We start from the raw sequence: 22,132 nt of genomic DNA, 5'->3' as shown, positions 1-22,132 counted from the left end.
TTATATGCATTAAGGTAGAAAACCCTCTGTGTACCCCCCCCACACACACATACCCCCTTATACTTACCTGAGCCCGATCTTGAACCAGTCATGTGCTTGAAACAGCAAAAACTCGGTTCTCGCCTTCCTTATTAGTTTAGATACCCTCCTCATTGGCTGTCAATACCCTCCATCGGCTTTCTGTACAAACACAACTGTAATCAGTGACATCAGCCAACATCATCTGGTTTGCTTACATTTAGCAGCCAGCCAGGGAGCTGTAATGTATGGCGTGGGTAATTGTGTTTGCGGCTGTGGCCTCTGGAAGTTGGGATAGATGGGCAAACTGGCCTGTTTGGGATGAACTCATGATTGACATAAAGCTAAAGTTCACCCTTAGTCACCAGGGGCAACAGCTGAAAAACAGGCAGAACATTGTTAGAAATATTCAGGACAATAATTATAAGGCCTCATGCACACTGGACGTTATAATAACGTTATAAAAATACCAGTAGCTTTACAGTGAGTTTTTTAAAGTTTTTACAGCCAAAAAATGCCCCAGCCCAAAACAGTTGATAACAGCCTATGTGTGCATGGACACATAGGATAACATGCTGGAGAGTTTATTGACTGTAGAAAAAACTTCTGAAGCCAAACACAGCAGCTGTAAAAACATCCAAAAACCTCCAGTGTGCATGAACAAACATCCAAATTTAACAATCTGATGGCCAAATTAGACAAGGATGAAATGGTTGTCTCTAGCTAAATCTGCTCTCAATGTATGTATTGCTATATATATCAAAGAGCTGTGATAGTTTAGAGCTATGGACCACATATTACAGAGAAGCCTTAACAGGACATTGTGGCTTTACAAATATTTGCAAATGCATGCAAAAAAAAACCCTGCTTTTAACCTGAAGTGGTAAAACTTATTAGTTATGCTTTTGGTGCTAACTAGCTGGAAATTATTTGAGGAGTTTTTGTATTGTTTGATGGCCTTAATAGGTGCAGACAAAGTCTAAGTTCTAGACAGCTAAATGGACCAAAGATTGAAATAAGCAGAGATACAGCATTCCAGCAAGTACAAATGTATTCCAAAGGATTCACAGGAATAATCCAAGGTAGGAGCAAGCAGCAGAAATCAAAGTAAGACCTGTCTTTATTCAGAACAAGAGCAAGTGGACTAACCTTGTAGTAATTAAGATTGCTTGTTCAGCAGTCTATTTAATCCTCTTTTTTATTATGGTACATGTGTGCCCTGTGGAGACCTAAGCTGCAGTGCTAAAAATGACCAGCAGATAGCTATGGTTCAGAACTGATTGTTACTTCTGAGTCCTTATATAACCGTCAGCTTTCAGCAGGGAAAAATCAGCAGCAAGATCTGTTGAAGCTTCAAGTGAATACATTTTAAACCATATTCAAGATCGGGGTTACTTTTATTCTGCATTACAGTGATTGGATCTTTTACAGAAGAACTGTGAGGTTGAGCCAGGGCAGTAATGATTTGATTTTGACGGGAACAATGTTCTTAAAACTGTTATTATAAATTGTTTGACATTAACCACTTGCGCTTCGGAGGATATTACCCCTTTCATGACCAGAGCATTGTTTGCCCAGTCATACAACACTGTATGCACATTAAATTTATAGAATTTTTATCACACAAATAGAGCTTTCTATTGGAGGTATTTGATCACCACTGTTTTTTTTATCTTTTATTATATAAAAGAAAAAAGACTAACATTTAAAAATAAACCCTGATATTTTCTAATTGTATTTCCGCCAGACATATAGTTTGGTGTTGAGGCCAAATAACTCAATTTCAGTCTCATCTGACCACCTTAAATGCACTGTGAAAATTCCACATGAAAAAAGTTGTTGTGGTCAGATGAGACTAAAATTGAATCATTTGGCCTCAACACCAAACGATATGTCTGGCGGAAATCCAATACAGCTCATCATCCAAATAACACCATTCCTACAGTAAAGCATAGAGATGGTAATATCCTGTTATGGTGGTGTTTCTCTGCAGCAGGGACTGGAGCAATTGTCAGGATAAAAAAAATGTATAGGGCAAAATACGGTTCAAATTCTTGAGGAAAATCTGCTGCCCTCTGCCAGAAAGTTGTCAGTGGGAAGGTTTACCTTCCAACACAACAATGACCCAAAGCCCACAGCAAGAATTACCACACCATAGTTGAAGGAGAAAAAGATGAATATGTTTCCATGACTTAGTCAGAGCCCAGACTTAAAACCCATTGAAAATCTGTGGCATGATTTGAAGACTGCAGTCCACAAATGGTCACCATCAAATTTACCGGAACTTGAGCAGTTCTGCAAGAAGAGTGGGCAAATATTGCAAAGTCTATATGTGAAAAGTTAGTAGAGACATAGAGACTAAAGGCTGCAATTAAAGCAAAAGGTGGGGGGGGCGTGGCCTGGCCACACACGAGAATGGCCGCCTATCTACCTTCTACCTAGCCCATCATCCCCCCATAGAGGGGCAGCTGACTCCTAGCATCCCCAGAAATATGACCCGCGGACGATCCGACACCCATGGATCGCGGAAACTGCTAGATTTTTACATGAGGGCTGCCAAGACACCAGCCCAAGATGGAGCCGGCTGGGACGGAGCTCCCTCATCACAGACAGCACAGGCAGTGACCGCGCAATCTAATGACCCTATCTCAGACATGGAGGAGTCTGTAGAGCAGCAACCACAGCCAGCCTCCTCTCCAGCAGATAGAGGTAAGAGGTCTGCAAACTCCCCAGTGCACTCTCCCACAAAGCCTCCCCCTGTGAAGAGACAGCATGGCGCTGAGACCTGTAGTGTCATAGCGGCTGATACACCCACAGCATCCCTAGCTGCATATACAACAACAGATAATCCGGCCTCAGAACACACACTAAAAGCAATGCAGCTCTCCCTACAATCTGATATGCAAAGAGAGTATAGATCCTCAATTAATCATCTACTTGATAGAGTGGAAGACTTGGAGGACCGTATTGATCAGCAGCACCTGTCAGCAGCTACCATAGTCCATAACACCACTGTAGACATACAGGATGAATACACAGAGGCTATCCAACAAATAAATCGCCGACCTTGAAGACCACTCCAGGTGTAATAATTTAAAAATTAGGGGAGTGCCAGAAGCCATAACACCTGCTGAGATAACCCCAATCATTCCGCAAAATCTTACCGACGTTGACGCCGCAAGACCTTCTCATTGACAGAGCCCATAGGATTCACAAACCACAGCACTAACCTGAATCTCTGCCCAGAGATATCCTGGCCGGAGTCCATTTTTTTCATTCTAAGGAACAAATTATGAGAGCAGCAAGATCTTTACACAACCTCCCTGAACCGTTCTCCAAAATACAACTCTATAATGACATTTCTGCGGCCACCTCGCAAGCACGCAAAGCCTTTACTCCAGTTATGTCGATCCTCATGAAACACAAAATCACATATAAATGGGGATTTCCCACCAAACTACTTGTCAATTATCAGCATCAGCAGGTCGCAATTTTGACACCCAAAGATGGGATTAAACAGTTGCATAACTGGGGAATTGTCCCCAATCCGCCTCCAACAACACCTCTAAACAAGCGATCCTCCAGGATTTCCAACAAATGGGTGGCGAGGGATAAACTATAGTTGTCAGATTACATAGGGATAACCTCCCAGGTCCAGGTTGTCCCTAAGCCCAGCTGGATATCACTTGCTTTAAAATTGCGGAGGAGTACCTCCCCTACTGGTTGACTTACCTCGCCCTACTGCTATAGTGTGCAAAGCACACAGCATTTTCTTAAGTTACTATATTTCTCCTTTTTATGTTTGTAACAGATTTGTTCAACTAAGTCTATGAAATCTCTATATCAGTTCTGATTACTGTATAGAAGTCAAATTTTTTACTCTCTACTTACGTAAGTAAACAGTAAACACATTACTAATTCCAAAAAGTTCGGTTGCATACTACTCATACCTTTACAGGATAGAACGTTCTCAGTGCCATCTTGACATCTACTAACTGCTACACATGTCACTCAAAATCACCTCCCTTAATGTCAAGGGTTTAAATAGCCCATGCAAATGATCCATGCTATGGAGGGAAGCGATCTCCCAACGCACCGATATATTATGTATTCAAGAGACACACTTTTCCTCAATCAATCCACCATGCTGCCCCCACAAATTATATCCACATATTTTCCACTCTCAAACTAATAAAAAAGTAAGAGGAGTAATGATAGCGGTACGTTCTACCGTGTCCCTCTCAGTTTCCAACATAGAACAAGATCCCTCTGGCAGGTACCTAATACTATCGGCTCATTTTAACAACAAACCTCTGATAATAGTTAATCTTTATGCCCCGAACACCCACCAAAAATCCTTTTATAACGCTTTTATAAAAAAAATTCAACAGAGACCAAATTATCCTATGTGGCGACTTTAATGATGTACTTGACCACTCACTTGATATTTCAACCTCAAAGAGGAGAAGATCCACTGCCCTCTCTATGGTACTCTTAGAAGAGTTCTATGACTCCTGGAGATGTCAACATGGCACTGAGAAAGATTTCACCTTTTATTCCAACTCCCAAAGAACCTATTCAAGGATCGACCTGTTCCTGACATCCAAAGTACTACAATCCATTACCACATCCTCTATCGGAGTGATACCATGGTCTGACCATGCCCCTGTATCTATCACACTCAACCTATCACCCGCCACCACATCACACAAATTGTGGCAACTAAACACTTCTCTAATTAGTACCAAGGACAATAGGGAGCAGGTTGAATCCGTGATCGATGACTACTTTACCCTAAATGAAGGCTCTGTATCTAATCCTACCACGCTTTGGAATGCTCACAAATCTGTCGTAAGAGGGACTCTACTAAAAATGGGAGCCCAGAAGAAGAAAAAACGCAACGCAACCCTTAACACCTTCCTAGACAATATAAGAACCCTAGAAAGACGTAATATACAATCACCCTCAGAGGTCACCCATGATGAACTCCACAAACTCAGGTCTGATCTAAGCTCATATCTTCAGAGCGGGCATGATTTTTATATGCGGAAACTAAGACTTACCTGGTACTCCCAGGGAAATAAGACAGGAAAGATTTTAGCGCAACAATACAAACGTAAGGCAGCTCAATCTAAAATCCCTTTTCTCATAGACTCTAATGGTCATAGGCTTACTAACCCCAAAGACATAGCCGATTGTTTTAGCTCCTTCTACTCTAAATTGTACAACTTAAATCACTGCCCCACTGAGACACAACCCACTGGCACAAATATTCTAAACTTTCTTTCCAAATTGAGTCTCCCCTCCCTAACCCCAACACAAGCAACAGAATTAGCCCAACCCTCTCGATCCAGGAAGTCCGGAGCGCTATTAAGGCGCTACCATCACACAAAGCCCCAGGACCAGATGGCTTTGGAAATGAATATTATAAAACATATTGCGAGCAATTAATCCCACACCTTTGCAACTCATTAAATAGATTCCTTGCTACTGGAGAAATTCCAGCCGAATCACTAGAAGCCACCATCTCCACCATCCACAAACCAGGTAAATCCCCCCATGACCCAGCTAATTACCGCCCCATCTCACTTCTTAACACTGACCTCAAGATATATGCCAAATTGTTAGCCACGCGTTTATCAGAACACATGCCTTACCTTGTACACCCAGATCAGGTAGGCTTCATCCCCCAACGTCAGGCCTCTGATGGCACCCATCGCTTTGTGGATCTCATTCACTGGGCTGAACATCACCAAACGCCTTCTCTGATGATCTCTCTTGACGCAGAGAAATCGTTTGATAGAGTCCACTGGGGCTATCTGGAAGGGGTGCTGAGAAAATTTGGCATAGAGGGCAAATTTTTGCAAGCCATCCTAGGTCTCTATTCCTCACCCAGCGCTAAGGTATGGACTTCAGGCATTCTCTCTAATTCCTTTGCAATCACCAATGGTACTCGACAGGGATGTCCACTCTCGCCCCTGATCTTTGCCTTGGTGATTGAGCCCCTAGCCCAAACCATCCACAAACCCCCTCATTTCGGGGATTCTGGTTGGAGACACCCATCACAAAATAGGGCTTTATGCAGACGACATTATTATCGCACTTACTGACCCTCTAAATTCTCTCCCCATTTTATCTCAAGTTCTTGATGATTTTAGTAAGATCTCAATGTATAAACTAAACCACTCCAAGTCATCCATGATTGGCATTTCAATATCACCCTCAATCAAAATGGAGATTTCCAAGGCTTCCCCTTTCTCCTGGGCCCCCGGCTCCTCAATGACATATCTGGGCATCCAACTTGTATCCCCTTCCTCCACGCTCCTTAGCACTAACTTATCTTCCCTTAAAGCAAAAGGTGGTCCAGGTGAAGTTGTAATTTTTTGGCACACAAATAAAGAAATATTTTATTTTGTAACAGACTGTCACCATTGCAGTACAGCGTCATCATTTGACTGCTGTGGCAATGATCAGGGATACTGACCAGTGACACTATGTACTACTCTGGAGGGGTGATCATGGATTTTTTTTACACTGTTCTTGCTTGAATAGTAATGATCACAATCACAATAAGTTTAACTGTCAAAATTGTGGTGATCTGTGATTGGCTAAGCTAATCACATGGTACAGGTAGCCAGGTACCATATGATTGCTTTGAGTCAATCACAGACCACAACAGTAAGCAAGCTATTCATGAATGTAAAGCCATTCATGACAGGTTGTTTACATTGTTATCATGTGATCGATACAACCAATCATAGCGATCACATGATACCCGGTTACCAAATACCAGTTACAGTGATCTGCGTGCTACACTCCCAAGCAGGCACGCTGTGTGCTCCTAACATAGAACAGCCTCAATCACACATATATATGCGACTAAGCCTGCCCGTGCCAGCCTGCTGCAGTATATCTTCAGGAACGGGGTGGCAAGTGGTTAATATTGGCCAGAGTAGACTTTTTGTTTACTGTTAAGATTTTCCTTAAAAATTTGTAACACTTCTGTTAATAAGGCTGAAAACTCTAATACAAGTAACAATAGCATTAGTATTTTATGATACTGAAATGCAATGTTTTGACTATATATTTTAAGGTATTTCTATTTATTAGTTCTTTCCATCTTAAATTGTTGAACAAAGGTAAAAGGCACTTTAACCGTATTTTGCATAATTCACCTTTAAGCATTTTGGGAACCCTTTTTGTAGGGGTTCTGGCTAATTGCAAGTTCCTTCTACTCCTTTAATCGATATGCAACTGATTAGCTACAGGTTGTGGTGGTGTTGCTAGTGGTTGTGCTAGTGGTTGTGTGGTTTCAATTTTGTACAGTGTCTCATGGCAGATACCTTCTTCTAGTCTTTCCAGTCCCTCCATAACATATGATGTGTTCTTCTGGTTTCCCTCCATATACACCTGCATGGCTTCTCATCTACATCAATTCTCTACAGTGAGACCATAAGCTGTACAATTAAATGCTTTTGCTAGTAGAGTATCTGTTGGCAGTTGTTTCAAATAGACAAAGTCAGATTCTCAAATAAGAACAGAGATTTCAAACTTTTTGAGGATTTACTTTTTTTTTAATTATTTATTTATTTATCTAATTTAAGCACTTTGAAACACATCACATTTATTGTTATACATTATATTCAAATAGATTTATAATTTATAATTTTATGCAATTGATTTAGAACATATAGACTGCAATTTTTCAAATGTTATTGCACTTAAAATTAGTACACGGCACTTCACAGTGGAGATTGATATATTAATTTCCATTGATTTTGTGAATATTATATTGGGGGTTTATACTGCACCTGCAGAATTAATTATCTAGTTATAACAATAATGTTGTTTTTATCGTAATAAGAGTATGGAGTAGGGGTACATTTAAATGTACATTTTTTATGTATTTACACTGCAAAAAAGGTTTAGTTGGAATGTAAGCTATTATTAATGTGAAAATAAATGATTCTTATCTTCTCATCTTAACAATACAGTTGTTGAAATTCATGATGAATAGTCTGCTACAAAATATAATAACATATAGTATGTACCTGAATATTCTGATATTTCAAAAAAGAAATGTGAGCACAGTTGCCACTTGAGTAAGACCAATTGTTTTTTTAATGAAGGTGCAGTCATCAGCAGTGAATGCTGTTAACACTTTCCTGAAGATTCTATGTTGACATTTAAGTATAATTTCCCTATCATATGCTCATCCAGTTTTTCTTACAAAATGACTGGCAATCAAAGGTGTGAAGATGTGAGCAATATCCTTGTCATTTTGCATAGAATGTTGATTAACTTAGCACTTGTATTATTCATTGTTTAAAACTTGAAAGGCCTCACAAAACATTTCAGCTTAACTTGCATTTAGCTGCTTTTGTGCAATGAAAGTCTATGGAATTCATTTTATCTTAAACAAATGGGAAATTGAACAAAAAAAAAAAAAAAACAAGTACCTTACTTTCCAACCTCACATGGCATTTTTGTGGGAACTTGGAAACATTTGTTTTCCTCAGCTTTTCCAGGATCAGAAGACCCAGTTTAGTCACTGTCACCTAGGCAAGTGCCACTTAAAACCAGGGTGTATTTTTTTTTTTTTTTTTCCATTTTCCTATTTAAAGTAAACCTGACAGCACTAATGACAGTTTAATTCAGATTCTCTCATAAGCTGAAAAAGTTTCAATCTCAGAGGGGAAAATGCATAACACATTTCTGCTGTTACACATCAGCATTTTTTGATAAATTGGATCACCACTAAAAATTATAATAGTGTGGCCTTACTGATCAGGGGTAGCCCTGATCAGTAAGGCCACACTATTATAATTTTTAGCGGTGATTCAATTTTTCAAAAAATGCTGATGTGTAACAGCAGAAATGTGTGAAAGTAAAAAATGTTTAGGACATTACATAAGTAATATCTCGTTACTGGAGTCAGAGTGTCTTCGACCTGATTATGCCCTAGTAAACTTACCTTTTGATCTTAGATCAGTAGAGTGGGTTTCCTGGAACTGGAGGCTTAATGATAATCTCTTATCAGACGTGGCATGTAATATCACTGTTCAAGAAGTAATTATTAACTGATGTAACAATCATGCTCATGACAGCACTCTCTCTTCAACACAGCGGGAAACATTTAAATGCACTATTAGAGGGTTTTTTTTAATTCAACATGGCTCAAGATGCAAAAAACAAAAGCTGAACAAATTAGATACTTCCTTGTTAAAATTCATAAAATAGAGATTGCACAAAAATAAATGGCATGATGTATTAGAACTTTGAAGAATCAGGTAAACACTTTATGCCTCCTACATCAGAAGCATTTACGTGTTAAGAGATCACCTATGGAAATATTACTGCAAATTTGGAGACAAAAGAATTCAGCGCACATATATTTTCAAGCTAAATTTTTTAATTAAGGAACTTGCTAACAGTCCCCACTATACTGTTTTAACATTTGACGTTGGAATGAAAACCACATACACTGTTAGAAATGTCTATTTCTACAAATTTCTATTCTAAGAATTTTCTTGTCACTTTGGTTGAAAACGATTTTACCCACTAATGATTAGAAAAACGTATAGACTTTCTTAGAACATTCTTTTCCTAAGACTTTTCATTTGAAATTCTACCCATCTATGGCTAGCTTTACAGATAGCCAAAAAGATCATTGTTGTCACTTGTCAGTGTGTCATCTGAGTGGCAGAAGTTGCTCATTGTTCAAGGAACCCCTACCAACCTGTGGTGAATACTAGTTGAGAAAGTCTGATTTAGACATTTGAAGTGCAGGAGTGTTGGCAACCAAATACTTTATTATAATTAGAAGCAAAACCCCAAATGAGAAAGTCAGCTGTGAGCAGGAGACAAAGCAATATGATCAATCTAAAAAAGCATACATGTGCAACACTTTTGAAACCAGGGGATTTTGAAGTTATGGTTATAGTTAGCAGTGGTCACCAATAGGAGGAGGCTGTTTTTTTTAAAGAGATCATGAAAGCTATAAAAAAGTAAGCAGACCAAACTTATAAGCAATATAACATGAAAATAGTCAGTAAACAGTAAATAGATGTTAAATTGTTAATTATCACCGCCCTTCTATGGGAGATGGCAAAGGTCACAGATTTACAGAGAGAAGAAGAATCTGAAAGGAAAAAGGCAGATTGACACTGATTACTGCTAGCAACTCTTTAGTGCATCTAATCAGAAGTAGCCTACTGTGCTGCTTGTAAAGCCTGTACATCACAAGAAAGTAGAAGCTTTCCAGGTCTTTCAAAGATGGAAGCTCCAGAGAAAGAAAATCAGGGCTGCAGTGTATAGTATATAGCTGCAAAGCCTGTGATTTATTCAGTTGTGCATTGTCTGTTTAGTTTTATTTATGTTTTACTTAGTAACTCAAGCTCCACTTTACCTGCTACAAAGCCCAATAGTTTTCTGTTCCTTACATGGAATACTTGCATCTGCCATATTTATTGTAACTAAAACTGTATTTTCTATCAGGTTCCACTACTTTAAACCAGCTTTTGACAATAAAACATACATATTGTGTCGATTCACCACCATTTCTGTCATAAATATATAATTATATATAAACTGTTGACAGCCAAAACAGGATCGAGGAGGATGGGGTGGAGCGTCATCACGTAGGCGTGCTTCGGATGTGCCTTGGAGCCTCAGCCCCCCCGCACACTCGTTCGGCTCGTGGCTGGAATGAAGGGACGCCGGGAGCACGGTGGTGAGAGATAGAGCCTGTCCTACCCAGCAAGTTGTCGCTCTTTCCCTGCTGGCATCGGGTGGCTGCGTCTGCCCGCCCCCCGCATCCTCGGGGCCCCAGAGAGTGGTTGGCTGCGTCGGATTGTATTATCAGCCGGAGCAAGGAACCATTGGAGCGGGAGCGTGAGAGGTAACGCTGACCCTCTATGAGCAGGTTGGTGGAGCTGGTCGGAGTAAAGCTGCAGCAGGAAGGGGGTGCCCCGTCACAGGACCTCTGGGACGTATGGCGAAGGAGGAGGTGAGAGTGTCTGTGTATCCCTGTGCATCCCCCTGAAACGAGACCAGTATAGAAAGTAGTTTGGATGGTGATACCTCCATGTACCTGATATAAGAAGACTGTTGGTGAGAAAACCCCCCTTGTACACTAACCACAGGTGGAAATATAAAAGCTGTGAGGATGAGAATCGGGAGATAGTAGATGATGAATAATATGTCAATGTTAGTTTAGAAGCGACTGTTTGGATGCACTATTCTCTTTGCTTGTATTTATGAACTGGTAACATTTGGTATACAAGAGCTCATCCATTGATATACTCAAATATTCAACATTCAAGATTTATTCGATAATATTCCAGGATTGTACAATGATAGTATCTTGTCAGGGTAAAACTGTGGAGGTGTAGCTGGGAGGCAGGCTAGACGAAGACGGGGACACCCCCCCTCATATGAACTCGCACGCACAGGGACTGATACTGGGTAAACTCTCATGTGTGCTTTCCCCTCAGACCACCCCAGGATTGAAGGAGAGTTTGTGGCACTTATGCGCAGGTTCACGTGCAAGCTGAATTAACTAGATCAATTAATTGTACACGATCTTAAGGAGGTGGTCCCGCAGGTGTCTGACTTTGTCCCCCCTGTGAACAATTGTATCAAGGAAATGCACGAGTGACTAACTCGAATAAAAACCGCACTGAAGCTGGAAATTTCCCCTGGACCAAATTAATACCCCACGCTAGGTTAGGTGGGGCGTAAGCCAGAGAAAGGAGGGGGAAATCAACCAAAGCTAATAAAGGTGCCACGGCTGTGTTAAGCCCTGGCGGGATTCACTGCTACATGTCCGTGGAATCCAGCATACTGGGAGAAGCGCAGGGAAGCCCTAGATTAGGGGCCCCAACATGGCCAGGAACTAGCAGACAGAAGGGGGCAGTAGAGGAGAACAAAGGAGGGAAAACACAGGAGGGTAAAACTGTAAGGCCAAGAAGCAGTGGGAGCCTCCAGCAGAGTTACTCTGAGGCCCAAGAGGGATCACAGAGGAAGAATGGTGGTGAAGAGGAATCAGTAGGAAAAAGATCAGTACAGCAGACAACACAGGAGGAAGCCCCACAAATTAAAGAAATGCTTGCTGAGATGCTGTTAAAAATGGAGACCTCACTAAAAGCAGATATTGCGGCTGTAAGAACAGATATTGGGCAAGTGCCCAGAAGGGTGGAGGAGATGGAGGATAGATTAGAAGACCATGAGCGAAGATTAGAGGGTATCAGTAAGCAACTAAGAGACTTACAAAATACAAACAGAAGTCTCCTATACAAAATAGAAGATCAGGAGAATCGCAGCCGACGTAAAAACCTGCGAATCAAAGGACTTCCTGAAAAATATGGGAATGAAGACCTGATGTCAGTATTACAGCAACTGTTTAACTCCTTATTGGAAAAAGAAATAACAGACCCTTTGAAATTAGATAGAGTCCACAGGATCGCATGATACCCCAGAAATAGAACAGAGAGCCCGAGAGATGTGATAATAAGGTTTCATTATGTAGAAGAAAAAGCTAAAATTATGGGAAAACTGCGGCAGCAGTCAGGGTTAGGTTTTGAAGGGGTGGAACTACAAGTCTATTCAGACTTGTCGGCGGAGACTCTCTCAAGAAGGAGACTGTTGAAACCACTGATTGGGCTACTGAAATCATCAGAGATATTCTACCAATGGGGGTTCCCAGCCTGTTTAATTGGGGAAAAAAATGGGCGAACGGCAGTGTTGAGATTCCCAGAGGATCTGGAGGACTTCTGCGGTAGGCTGGATGTTGTCCCCCCCATCCCAGGCTGGGGAGAGGAGGAGAGAGCTTTATCTTCGAGAAGAGTAATGGGCTGGAGGGGGGGTCCAGTAGGCAGACTAAGTTAGCAGCAATGAAGTACAGTTGGGGTATATGGGATAGCTCCAGCACAAATTGAGTGGGGCGGGGAGGTGAGGAGGACCGGGGTGGATCTGGGGGCACCTGTGACGTGAGCCCACTAGGGAATATGGGGGCAGGGTGGCACCAGGTTGACGAAGACCACCTGACCCATATAATGAACAAAGGGGTCTGCCCAGCCGTTTTAGGCGATCTGTTCCAGACTAGGGGGGAGGGGGGGGGGAGGGGTGGGAGTGAGGGTAGGGTTTGGGGGGGATTGTGTTACTTGGGGGGGGTGGGGTGTGTTTTTTTTATTTTTTTCTCTCTCTCTCTTTCTCTTTCTCTTTCTCTTTCTCTCTCTCTCTCTCTCTCTCTCTCTCTCTCTCTTTCTCTCCTGGGTGCGTCCTACTGGATTGGCCAGACGCTCTTATTGAGATGAAATATGGGAGTTGTAGATTTTGTTACGTATAATGTAAGAGGACTTAATACAGCAAAAAAAGGTATAAAATAAACCAGGGGTTGCAGTTCCTGGGAGCAAATGTGGTGTTCCTGCAGGAGACTTATATCACACATTCATCAGGAGGTGGGTTCTATGGGGATGCAGGATCAACACACTCAAGGGGAGTGGCTATTGGGTTTGATAGGACAATGATGTTCGTATAGGAGGAGCGGCTGGCCAACCCAGGGGATAGGTTCCTTTTTGTGAAGGGGAAGTTGTTTGATATGTTGGTAACAGTAGCAAACATCTATACCCCAAACAGGAACCCAGATAAATTTCTGGGGAAAGTCCTGAGGAAGCTTGAGACCTTTAAAAAAGTTAAATTAATAATTGCAGGGGACTTAAACTGGGGTATGGATCCTGGGATGGATACCTCAAGGGGCGTTATAAAGTCCGGTATACAAGGAGAGGCACTAAAAGAAATGCTAATGAGCCTCCAGTTAATGGATGCTTGGAGGATTTGCCACCCAAAAGAACGGGATTACACCTTTTATTCTTTTGCGCATAAATCATTCTCAAGGATAGACTACATTTTAATAGAACACCAGTTGGTCCCTCACCTGAAGGCAGCAGAAATTAAAGCAATCACCCTGTCTGATCACGCAGCAGTGAAGATCCAACTAGAGATCGCCGGTGCGGCCCCGACTAGGATGAACTGGAAATTGAATGACTCTCTCATGCAGGACCCGGATTCAGCTGGGAAAGTAGAGCAGGAATTGAAGAATTATTTTGAGATAAACGACACCGAGGAAATATCTAGGGCCACCCTTTGGGAGGCGCACAAAGTTTATATAAGAGGGATCCTGATCGGTATTGGAGCAGGGAAAAAGAAAGAAAGGGGGGGAAAAGATGGCACACCTTTATAGGGAGATTCAGGAATTGGAGCAGATCCTGGGGGATCCCTGAAAAGAAAGAGCTAATGGGGAAAAGAAGAGATCTGGATCAGCTATTGGACCAGGAAAGGAAATGTGCCTTCTATACTATCAATAGGGATATGTACCAGGAGGGTAATAAGCCAGGAAAGTGGATGGCAAGAAAGGTCATGGAAAAAAAGAATAGGACCTTCATACCCAAAATGAGGGATGGGGGGAGGGGGGTTTAGAATTCTCTTCCCCAAAGATTGTCAAAATATTTCACTCCTATTATAGTGCTCTTTATAAGGTAGGCCGGAAAGCGGAGGTGGGTGAAAGCAAGAAGGAGGCGATAAGGGAGTACCTGTGGGGACTAGACCTTCCCAGGGCAGAGAGGGAGGAGGTTGAGCGTCTTGAGATACCCATTTTGCAGGAGGAAGTAGAAAGAGCAATAAGTAATACTGCCCTGGGAAAGAGCCCGGGCCCCGACGGATACTCCATAGCATACTATAAAAAATTTTCTACATTTTTGGTGCCTAAATTGTGCAATTATCTGAATGCCCTGGGTGAGGGTGAGGTGTCCCGGGAAGAGTGCCTGTTAGCTCATACCCTTATCCTGAAAAAAGGCAAGGACCCAGCATCCCCCAGGCCAATCTCATTATTAAACGCAGATATAAAAATCTTTGCTAAAATACTCGCAGATAGGTTGAAAGTCGGGCTGCAGCGGTGGGTACATAATGATCAGGTGGGGTTTGTACCTGGAAGGGAGGGGAGGGATAACTCTCTGAAATCAATTTTTTTGATGCAGGAAGCAGCCAGGAGCGACACCCCAGCGGTCCTATTGTCAATCGATGCTGAAAAGGCCTTCGATAGAGTGGATTGGGGATTTATGGTTGAAACACTGAAGCACCTAGGAATTGGGAAGAGGATGATGAGATGGATTATGTCCCTATACAGACATCCAAAGGCTAGAATTAGAGTAAATGGAACCCTGTCTTCTCCCCTTGAGTTATTTAATGGGACAAGACAGGGTTGCCCCCTGTCCCCGATCCTGTTTTAATAATTCTGGAGCCATTGTTAGCTGCAATCCGCAAGAATGCAGATATTAAGGGAATCCGGGTGGGAGGAAGGGAGTATAAAGTGGCGGCATTCGTCGATGACTTACTCTGTTATATCACCTATCCTAGAACAACAATCCCCATGGTGCTCAAGGAGTTTGAGCACTATGGAGGATTGACAAACTTCAAAATAAATATGGGTAAGTCAGAGCTCTTAAACATATTGACCCCTATGCGAGAGCAGAAGGCAATTCAAACTAGGTCCCCCTTTACTTGGTGTGGGAGAGAGCTAGGGTACCTGGGTATAAAATTGACACCGAAGGACTTGTTTGCCGCTAACTATATTCCCTTACTTAATAAAATCAAGAACCTACTAGACCTACTAGGCAGGATGAGGTACAGAGCTCTATCATGGATCGGCAGGATAAACGCGGTAAAAATGTTTATCCTGCCTATGCTAATCTACACCTTCCAAATGATCCCAATAGTTCTTCCTCCTATTTTTTTCAATAAGCTACAGTCTATAATTCTGAGGTTTATTTGGGCATGTAGGCATCCTAGGATAGTGTACGATACCCTGGTGAAGGAAAAAAAACAGGGAGGGCTGGGAGCCCCGGACTTTAAAAAGTATTATCAAGCTATTGCTATCTCTAGGGTTACTGACTGGTTATATAGTAAACAAGAGAAAAGTTGGGTGAATATAGAAATCACACAAAGTGGAGATGGCATAGAAAAAATGATATGGATCCCACCACAATTTCGGGAGCTAGGACACGGTACTAATTTTTTGACTAGGAACACATTTAAGATTTGGGATGGGTTAAGTAAGAGAGTCCATTGGGAATATAATTTGCCATTTATATCATTATTGAATACTAATTATTTTTTGCCTGGGAAGAAGGAGCACTTATATTTCACAAGGTGGGCGAAAAACGACGTGGTACAATTACAGGATGTGATGAGGGGAAACAGATTATACACCTACACAGAAATCTCACGGGTATGGGGGAATAAACCACTGGATAAATTGAGGTATGCTCAGATACAGCACTTTACACAATCACTCCCATAACCACTGAGGGGAAGAGACCAACTAAGAGCAATAGAAAAATTATTAAGCACCCCCACTAGTGCGAAAGGCAGTATATCTAAACTCTACAGAGTGCTAAGGGGGAAGCGAGTAAGGGGCTCCCTACTTTCCTGGAGAAGTGGGAAAAAGAAATCGGATATCTGAGAGACGAGGAACACAAGTGCAAGATATTAAAAATGATACATTTAACGGCAAGGGACACTCGGACGTATGAAATGGCCTATAAGGTGATTGCGAGGTGGTACAGGACGCCCCAGCGGGTGCACGAGTATGGGTCTGAGACTCCCCCAACTTGTTGGAAGGGGTGTGGGGCAGTGGGAACCTTGGCGCATCTTTGGTGGGAGTGCCCCAAAATACAGTTGTACTGGGAGGGAATCTTGGGAGAAATCCTGCAAATAACGGGGGAGCAGGTTAATAAAAAGCCATGGATGTGTCTGTTCCATGATACGGAAAAAGAGGTCCTCCAATATAGTAAGTCTTTAGTCCCGCACCTCCTAAACACGGCTAAAGCGCTGATCCCGTGCTACTGGAAAGGCCTGGAAGCCCCAAGGTTAAGGGAGTGGATAATAAGGGTGGAATGTGTAAGAGGAATGGAGGAGTCAATTCACCTGACGGAGGGTCTACAGGAGAAATACTGTAGGACCTGGGCGAAATGGCTGGAATTTAGGAATACGGAGAGATGTATGATAATTATGGATATTTAGAGGGGGGGGAGAGAGAGGGGGAATTGAGGGGGAATGGGGTGGGTGTTTTGTTTTTTTTTTGTGGGTGGGTTGGGGGAGATAAATATATATTTATATGTGTTGCAGACAAAAAAATTAAAGTTTAATTAATAAGAAGAAACAAAAGTGTAAAAACTAAATAATCTTAACCACAATGATGCAAAAACGAGAGGGGACAAAAATGAATGGCTCGGCTGAGTTAAGTCTCTCAAAAGCGCTTGCTGATGTGGATAAAGAGAAAAAAAAAGAAAAAAAAAAGAAAAGAAATAAACTGTTGACAGCCAGTTGATTAATTTCACTGTTTTTTACAAAAGAATGCTGCTAAAAACTTTCCCTGTGTATGGCTATCATTAGACTGATTACTTTGTTGTATGTAAAGGAATTTTCAAGTTTTAAAATGTGCCCTTAATTTGAAATAAAGCTAAGGAAATTGGCAGTTTAAAGTCAGTAGTGTGCACCACAGCGAGTCAAGGTATTATATAGTGAAAAAGAAAAGATATTAAATAATTCCAAACAAATATGCTCTGGTTACAACAGTGATGGCATCCTATCTTGTCTAGGCAAGATATATGTTTCAGATAACCAATAGTCCTGTTAAAGCGTAACTCCACTTTTGATAAAAAATTTCCCCTCTGGGTGATCTACGTACATTGCAAGGATTATAAAATATCTTTGTTGAAGATTCCTATCTTTTGTTCTTCTGAAGAAGTCACTGTTTGTTCCTCTGTGACTCTGTTCTGAGTGGGTCTAATGCAGTGGTTCTCAACTCCAGTCCTCAGGACCCACTAACAGGCCAGAATTTAAGTATTACCTTGGGGAGATGCAGACTAGAATACTGCAATCACCGAGCAGCAATTGATATCACCTGTGATGTATTTCAGTTATCTTGCAAACCTGGCCTGTTGGTGGGTCCCGAGGACAGGAGTTGAGAACCACTGGTCTAATGGGAGTGGTTTCATAATTATCAGTCAGCTGTGCAGCTGCAGAGCTCTAATGAGGAAAGCTGCTGGGCCTGCATCCCTTTAGACATGTTCCTGCTGGGAGTATCTAATTTTTGTTGCAGGGGATACCTGAAATCTCACTTGTATCATAGGCAGACTTCTGGGAAAATTGGAGACACACCAGCAGGAAATAATGTTTCTGGGGGTGGCCAGTACACATTATGTGTACCAAACAACTCCAGGTAGCCATATTCCATTGCATTTTTAGAAAATTAGAGTGGCTGCAGATTGAAAAGGAAAGGTAATTTTTAATAACATTCAATTACAATATGACTTGTGTAGCGATTGTATACGCTATATTATTTTTTCTTTATTTGCTATTTTATTTCCCCACAGAAGTGGAGTTACCCTTTAATTATTTCTGACTGGTTGCTATGAATTATTGCATTTTGAACAGTTCTCAATGGAAAGATCCAACCGAGTTCCAGATTTCCCCCACAGGAAGAACACATCACAAATAGTGTCAAAGAAAAATGAAAAAAAGGCAAGGTATTATAGAATGTAAAAATAACAGCTTTCATTATGCTTGAAAGATTTCACTAGTGTACTAGTGTATTTTATACAAAGGCAGTTACTTCCCCTGCAAATTAATTAAAAGTAAAAAGATCTTCATGGTGACAATGTATTTCATGACATATTCAAAGGCAGAGTTTTGTGAAAACAGAATAGAGTACAAGAAGACATTTGCCTTTGCAAAATGTCAGTTTTAAAAAAGGCCATAGAATGTGAGGTGTGTATGGAAATATAGAAAAAGAAGCACTTCATAACTATAAGAATAATTGTAATACTGTTTTATTTCTCTGATGAAATCAATTGACTATCCATTTAATGAGGAAAAAAAAGTTTTACCTACTATTGCGAATTCAAGTATATATTTATCATTAATTTGAAACGTATTTTTCAACCGTATCAAAATATTGTAAATATATTATACATATTACATTACAAGTTACCAAATGTTTTAATTGTTAAAATGAAATAGAATACCCAAAGTCATAAATTGATCATTCAGTAAAAACGGGGGTTATTCCTGCGCTACCAGATTGGAAAAAATGTTATATAGTCGTATAATCGACTTTTGAACCTGTATGCAACCTCTATCACTGGGCAGCTGCATGCACCGAAAACAAGGGCTCAGACACAAACCCAAATCTAATGGTATAAAGAGAGGGGGGGGGTGCCGCGCTATCCAAAGGGGTCTCAGCTTATAGGTGTTGATAATAGTTCCTAGTATTCATAGGTCACGAAGTTTTAAATAATCATAAACGTAAAACAATCGTAAAAAATCGCATGAATTGGAGTTGAGATTATGCGTAGATATAATGACTCAAAAGTAGATGTGTTGATCCAACAAGGGATATAAATATAAACACTGATGCATATGTTGATCAAAAAGTGAAAAAATATATATATAGATAAAAACCCAATTTCTGCATGTGTTAAAGTATTACAGTACAATATATCCAAAGTGCTCGTGCTCTTGTGTCTTAAATAAGAAGATCAAACTTATACATATGCTAAAGTGCAAAAAATGGGGCAATAAAATAAACAGATCATATATCAAGTGAAACAAACAAAAATCAAGTGAAACAAACAAGAAAGGAGATATGGTCGCCTGATCCTCGTGTTGCGACCAGTGCGACAGTGCAAGTATAGTGTGGATGGTCAACGTGAGTAGATAAACCCACTCTAATTGTTAGTGTCCAAAATAAATTGATAATTCAAGTGTCCAAAAGAATGAATAGTGTTCAAAAACCAGTGCTCAAACACAATAATCAAATGACAGTGGGGTGTTGCTATGCAGATCAGACACTCTATGTCCTCTTCATGCAGCATGCACTAGTGTAGGTAATGGCCCCTTACCTAGCGGTGCTAGGTCAACCGCATATAAGTTGTTAACTCCCGGAGTCCTGGGTCTCTCCTGCGTCTCTTGCTGACTCTACAGGATCCTATTGGGGGCTGGGATATGTCTAGTAGTGGTCCTAACTGGGGTCCTAGGACAGTGCGGCTCCTAGCTCCTCCTCCACATCATGTCTCCAGTGTATGTAAAATATAGGACAAGGTACCCAGATAGTGAAGTATGTTTCTTTAGGGTCACTTTATTCACATATGCAATATACAGAGTACTCACATTAGCAGTTATTTTCATACAGCATGGTATCCTACGAGCAGCGAGCTCGCAATGTATTCGGCAAGGAAGGTAAAACGAAACAAGCCTATTCCGTCCCTACGCGTGACGTCACCGATCACGTGACTTCTTCAGGGGATAAACGAAATAGGCTGATGTTAGTCTTAAATAGTCTCTCCCATAGGAATAGATTGGCGGCCATTTTCTTGTAGCCGCGCCGGCCATTATTAGGTTTCCCATGTGCGCGGCCATTTTCTTGGTTGGTAAAGGGTATGGTAAATATATTCAGTGGGAGGAGGCCGAATTGTTGGTATATTTCCATGGTGATGGGGCGGGACGTCCTAATCTCATTTGAGTATCTTTCAGAGATGGTTGTTACACAACGGCAGACTCTGAAAAGGTGCAGACCCGCTGACATGTAGTTTAAATAGAGAGCTAATCGTGGGTTCCGATTCTGTGTAACATTGTGAATGGGGTATATATGAAATCTTTATTGTAAATATTAAAAATAAACTTTAAAAGGAAAGGAACACTTAGGTTCTCAGTATAAAAAACTTATATAAAACTCCAGGGGTATATTAATCGGTGAAGAGGACCAGTTCGTTCTATATAAAATCTGTATATATAGAAAAGGGGTGGTACAAATAGTGATTGATTAGTTTAGCTACTTCACAGGGAGGTGGTGGAATAGGCTTATTTCCCCTATCCTGTAAACAACACACTTGAGTAAGCGGGAGGTTGGAGGGGGGAGGGGAAGGGGGGGGAGGGGGGGAGGGAAAAATGGGAGAGGGGGAGGGGGGGAAAAGGGGAATCATCAGGGAAAACAAAATATCAACATCCAGATTATATGTATTAAAAAGTAGGAAGAGATTGTACACTATTCATTGGGAATCGCAAAAAAAGTCGCATTAAAATCACTTAAAAAAAGCCGCATTAAGAATCGCATAGAAATCGCATTAAAAATCACTGAAAGACTACACTACTCATTGGGAATCGCATAAGGATCGAATTAAAAATTAAAAGTCACTTAAAAACAGTCGCATTAAAAATCGCATAGGAATCGCATTAAAAATCACTGAAAGACAGTCGCATTAAAAATCACTTAAAAAGCAGTTTAAGTCGAACTCAATGTTCAAACCTCTCGGGACAAAAGTGTCTAAGGTGTATATCCACTTGGATTCCAGTTGGCTGAGGGTTCTTACTTTGTGACTTCCCCGCCAGTGTCTCACATATGGTTCAATTCCCCAAAATTTTAATTGTGTGGGGTCTTTGTTGTGACACAGCAGGAAGTGTTTGGAGACACTGTGTTTGTCATACCCCTTCAGGATGTTGTTCACATGTTCCTTAATCCTGACTCTGAGGGGTCTTTTGGTGCGGCCTATATATTGTAGGCCGCAACTGCATTCTAGAGCGTATACTGCTCCCTCTGTGTTGCAGCAGATGAACTCTTTAATCTCGTATGTCTCTCCAGTGCTATTTGATGCAAAATGGAGTTTCTTTTCATTTGGGCGCTTGGTTCTTAAGCACGCGAAACACCTTTTGCAGGGGAAAAAACCATTGCGTGTGAAGAAGGAGATCATCTTCTTTGGGGGGTCGATAACGTTTTTTACGATTTTATCTTTCAAGGTGGGGGCTTTTTTGTATATGAATCTGGGATTGCGGGGAAGTTTGTCTTGCAGGTCTTTGTCGGCCAAAAGTATATGCCAGTGTTTCCTAATAATTTTCTCTATTCTTTTATGTTGAACATTAAAATCCAAAATTAGTGGTGCTAGCATAGATTCCGTTTCTTTCCTGATTTTGTCTCTGATCAGTTCATTTCGATCCATATTTTTTACTTCCAATACCTTCTTTCTTATAAATTGCTGATCGTATCCTTTGTTATTAAATT

The sequence above is a fragment of the Aquarana catesbeiana genome, linkage group LG01, assembly GCF_042186555.1.
Source record: "Aquarana catesbeiana isolate 2022-GZ linkage group LG01, ASM4218655v1, whole genome shotgun sequence".
NCBI classification, from domain to species: domain Eukaryota; kingdom Metazoa; phylum Chordata; class Amphibia; order Anura; family Ranidae; genus Aquarana; species Aquarana catesbeiana.
The sequence above is the reverse complement of the archived record's forward strand: the minus strand, read 5'-3'. Positions refer to the sequence as shown.